Source organism: Gavialis gangeticus, unplaced genomic scaffold, assembly GCF_001723915.1.
Source record: "Gavialis gangeticus isolate Ggan-Ray unplaced genomic scaffold, GavGan_comp1, whole genome shotgun sequence".
NCBI lineage: Eukaryota > Metazoa > Chordata > Crocodylia > Gavialidae > Gavialis > Gavialis gangeticus.
Genome location: NW_017728997.1, coordinates 36402967 through 36408363, shown reverse-complemented (window position 1 = coordinate 36408363; position 5397 = coordinate 36402967). Strand labels below are relative to the sequence as shown.

The window sequence follows — 5397 nt, the reverse complement described above, 5'->3', positions numbered from 1 at the left end:
GATACTATAGTATTCAACTGAAACACCCTCATATGCCATAATTTACAAGGACACAAATGTTTCCTTTAATTGGGAAGCTACTCTGGAAGGATTATAAAAAAAAAACAAACAAACCAAAACCCAGAAAACCAGGTCAATAGGAGAGATCTGCTTGTGACTGTATTTTCTCATGAAAGACATTAACTGTGACCATAGTCAGGATAGTCAAATGCTTTTTCTTCAGTGCAAAAGGCCTGGCACCCAGAATAGATGCCTTGGATATTTATGATATTCATGAATAACACCAGTCTTTCCTTCTTTAGTTTTCTTTACACAAATAAGTACATTTAAAATAAAATACAGATTAAAAGATTCCACAAATCCCAGCCTGCGGAAGAGAATAATTACAGTGCTTCAGTTCAATACACAGAATAGAGAGAGGTAATTATTGTTTATATTTGTGATGTAGATAAGCAAGTCAAAATAACACAAATCCCCACTGTTTCTATCCGTGTGTAGCAACTCAACAAGAAATTCCTATCCAATTAATGGAAAAGAGAAAAGGCTAAGAAAATGTCAGCAACATCCAGACATTTTAATACTCTACTTTGCCTAATAAGGTAAACATGAGAACACTCATACAATGGCATCAAAAGCAAGAATTCCTCTAAAAATGCAACGACCTGCAACATAAATGCATGTAGCATCTGCAACATGCTGCACAGAGATAGAATCTCCATTAAATCTATTGCCATACTGCAAGCTTAGGACATGCACAAAATTGAGATGCATTTGATCTTGAAATGTAGACACAGACCATGCGCTGTATTTAGTCTGCATACTGAGATTAAAGGGCAGTACCTGACCAGTTACAAAAGCACAAAAACAGCAGGATTAACATTAAGACCAAATTCTTCCCCAGGTATGGGACACAGATGATGCCTTGTTATAAGCAAGGATCCTAGGTCTTCTGCGATTAAAAAAACCCCCGAAACAAAAATCTGTGTTTTTCCATAGCGAGCTCCCCCCCTCAATGCTGATCATCTGAGGGGTCCTGGTGGCGGCCCTGCCCCTCACCACTTATTGGCCAAGAGGGCTATCCTTTAGGTGCCCTTGCCCCTCGGCATGAATCAGCAGAGAGAGGTGGGGCCACATGGCAGGCAGCCCTCTCAGCCAATCAGCAGCAAAGGGAGGAGTGGGCTTCCTTGCATGCCGACAGCTTCTCCCCCTAGTGGGCTACTGCAGTGGCTGAAGGAAGCACTGAAGGTGGCTCTCCCACTGGGGAGCCAGCATTTTATTTTCAGTAAGTTTTTTTCCCCCGGCCATTCTGAAGAGTCTCTGTAAGAATGCAAATTCCACGTTTTTCACGGCAAATTGATTTCTAGGATCCCTGGTTATAAAGTACAGGCATTTTATGGGTTAACAAGGAAGACAGCTGAGAAAGAAGCAGATGAAATATCCCTAAAGAGCAAATTACTAATAGTCTGTTTATGGAAGACAGATTCAGATGCCAAATGAACTCACTGAGGACTGTAACTCAACATATGCAGTATGACAGGAAAATCTGAATCTTATTCTGCTTTGCCTCATCATTTTTCCTTCCCTTTTCCTGCTAATCCCATATTTTCCACCCCTGCTCTCACAGCCACATTTAATTAACATACATTAACTTTTGGCAAGACTTGCATCTGCCCCCCACTCCTAAATCCATTTAGCAAGGTAGATGCTTGTAAGCCTTACAATAACATTTTAGTATCAGATACAGCAGTGACAGGGCCAACACCACAACAGACATTTCTCTAGGGACCTTTGTTCAGCCACTATCTGTCCCACTTCTAACTCTGCTCTGTGAACTGCCCTTTCATAAGAACCTTATTTCCCAGCATGCTTTTCTGGGGCTTGCCTTCAAGTATGCTAGAACCAGAACTCTACAGCCCCCATACAATTGTTTTGGGACAGATAATGGCTGGTTGCATCACTTCTATTTCTAGCTACCAAATCCATGTTGGGAAACTATCTTTAGATGCATGTGGGCAGTTCATATTTACTTCAGTGGAATTATGTAACCATCCAAGGACAAATCTGAATCTTGACATGATGCTGAACATAGCTTGCAGAAAAATGTACCATATCCAATTAAGTGCTAATAGTAAAGAAATTACTGTTCCTTTAAACTGTTCTGTATGTTTGTCAGTGCCTAATACAGAATATGACTATTTCACAGAGTTGCATATAAAATTAGCGGGTTTACAGACATTATGAATGTTGAAAAATACAGCTACTCAAGACAAATCAAATATAGTTGTGCAGCAAATTATGTAAATATGCATCATCAGCAGAGTCAGAAGATACACAGCCTAAGGCAGAGTCCTACATTTCCAAACACCAATGATGTTCAGAGCCAGATCTTAACTTCGCACCAAGAGTTCAACTCCAAGATATGCATTCACTAACACTTTTAGAAGGCTACTATGGTACCATTATAGGAAAAACACAATTCATATTAGTTAGCACAGTTTATACGAAATCCTGATCATTGCCTATAACAAGAAAAAGTACAGCACACTGCAAAGTTTATGGCACTGTTTATTTTAATTCAAAATATATTATACATTTTACATATTGTTTACACTTCCTATGAAATTTAAATGCTGGACATACTGCTGGGAGAAATGAAAACTTGGAGGAGAAAGAGCAGAAGGAAAATAATCAGACATTCCTAGCAAAAAAATTATGGCTGTGCCATCCTGATTATTTTTAAACTTTATGTAAACCAGAATCTCAGGTGTTTCCATAATCGTGTAAGTCTCATACACACCAGTGAGAGAAAGAGGAGGAGAAAGATGAAAAATACAGATGTAGCACTCTGCACACTTAGCGACCCAGAGCTTCTCTGTTATCTTGAAGATGGACTACTAGACCCAGAAGGTGGACAACAGAACTGGTGGAGAACATTATCTTCCCTGCCAAGAAGGGCAAAAAAGGAGGGGAAAGAGAGAAAGATAGAGGAACAGAATCATAGGGAACAATATTAGGAGAATTAAGTGACAGTATTTAACAGTAGTGTAGCCCATTTGTAAGCAACTGTTGATACCTCTGTTCACCCTCCCCTACCCCTTCCACCCACAAAATCTCTGAAACTAAGTACATGGTTGCAAGTGCTGGGCCTCATTTCAAGAAATGTTATACAATGCAAATAAAAAAGATAATGCAATCAAAGACTGACCCATGTTAAGGTTCAGGGTTACTATATCTGAGATGAAAAGTCATACCTAGGTATTTTTTAGAAGGAAAATGTCTACTTTTAACCATGAGAATATTCTGTAACTATAAGCATTAACCTGGGAAGTCTTGCTTTTGATTACATCTTCTCTCTTAGGAAAAAATACTTCAGCTCTTAAGAGTTTATGATTCAAACCATTGCTCAGTTCAAACCAAACATACTTTATTCATACAGTCCTCAGGTTAAATAAATCAAAGACCATGAGGGCTTCCATTATACATTTCCCTAAAAATAAAGGACTAGATGCATGATTTTGACAGTGACTTACATGTAGTAATATTGCTTACAGATACAGCTGCACTGTCTTTTCTTTAAAGCTAGACTGAACTCTGTCTCCAGAGTTGCCAGCATCATGAATAGTCCTGCAGACCAGAGGATATATATATAATTATTATATTGAAAAGCAATTTGGAATACCTACATCTGTAATGCTATATTGTACTCTATGGTGGGAGGAAGTAGAGGAAGGGATGTCGGCTTAGCAGGAAGCTTGCACGATGTCACTTCTTTACCAGTAACACCACCACCAGTGGCCATTTCCTTTAACTAAATAGCACGCTAAAGAAGAAGGATGGAAAGGAATAAAATGAAGGAAGGAAAAACAATAGAATCTAAGACAAATAGTAGCTCTCGTGATATTCTACCATTTTGCTTGTAAAAGGTTACATTACAGTTTTTCCATCTCTAGGATCCTGCAGATGTCGAGAAGAAAAACTGCAAGTATCATGTTATTTTAACTTCCTCTGTGAGTTAATATGAATTGAGACTGTATTATGGTACTTATGAAAATCTACTGCCTTTGAAAACTCTTATGACAGAGTATGCAGTTTGGCTGACTCTTTGGTTCTGTTTGAAATTGCCATATTCATCTTGAAAGCCATGAAAAACATGAAAATCTATTCTAGTTCATGAGAGCCGCATCATTTTTTGTCATTTTGGAAAAATATGGTCAGGTATTTAAAATGAACATTTAAAAATGAGAGCTAACAAGTCAGTTCCTGTTTAGTTGGACTTCAAATACCTCCCAACAACTGCTGCTGTTCTGTGAAATGTCAGTAGATTATCATAGTCATTCAACAAACTCTCAGACACTTAAGTCATCTGATTACAGCTGTACCTTTGGCTAGAAAACGACCAAAGGGTCTTTCACTAGTATGCCACAGAGTTGGGAGGGGGTAGAGGGTGGTCTCCAAAAGACAGGACACTAGGACCTAAAAATGTTTTTATGAAATGTATAAGAAGAATTTTTTGAATGTTAACCAAACCTAGGACACACCACTTTTCTGTAGAATAAAGTAAATGACCCTAGGGCTGGAAAAGTCATTTTCACCTGCAAAAATGAGCATTCTTCACCTTTAAAACCCTAAGAAACACAGATTTTCCTTGATTATGCCAACTTTCATAAGGCTGTTGGTAAAACTCATGGGTAGAGAGAAACCTTCTGTCTACACAGACAGAGCAAATGGACTGCCATTTGATTTACTACTAAATGGTGAATCTCCACGTTAACCAGATACTTGGCTAAATCAGTTACCACTGACACAGGGAAACAGGATGAACAGAATCAATCCTGCTATTTTTGATATAGTACTACACTGTTTTTTATACAGTGTTTTTAAAGCCATTAGTCAACATCGGTTGTTAAAAAGTAAAGGTTCTACATTAAATTTCAAAATAAATACAGTATTTTCAGAATAATATTTTTACCTCATAGAGGTGTTGCTTAAACATTATGCAAGTAGACTGCAAGAAAATGATGGGGTTTCTTTGGTACTATAACATCCTTTGCAATATCTTTTTGTTTTCACAGGCATCACTGGGAAAAAAAAGAAAAAAGAAAAATCTCCAGTTTCAAGATTTCAGAAATGATCTTTGGACATGACAAAGGTGTCTGATTTGAACATGCCAATGATGAAAGCTGATGTGGGTGGATGGGTAGGTGGAAAGGAGCAGTGGGTGGGAACTGTCATTTCATGTACAATAAAACAAGTCAGTCATACACATATGAAGAAACACTCAAGAGCAAAATGGAATTTAGTCTTGCAAATAGTTACTGTTTAAATGTCTCCAAATATGATCAATAACCAAATCTATCCCCTAGTTTTAGTGATGGCTACATGATATATATATATATA

The 5397-nt window shown here is 37.9% G+C and overlaps 1 long non-coding RNA gene across 1 annotated transcript in view; it reads right to left on the bottom strand.

The window, feature by feature from the left end:
• Positions 1-2545: 2545 nt before the first annotated feature.
• LOC109289137 overlaps positions 2546-5397 on the bottom strand; it is a 287443-nt gene continuing 284591 nt past the window's right edge. The window contains exons 3-5 of the long non-coding RNA XR_002095306.1: positions 4970-5078; positions 3684-3820; positions 2546-2942 (exon numbers count right to left, since the gene is read on the bottom strand). This is a non-coding gene — a long non-coding RNA (uncharacterized LOC109289137). The remainder of the gene's footprint in view (positions 2943-3683; positions 3821-4969; positions 5079-5397) is intronic.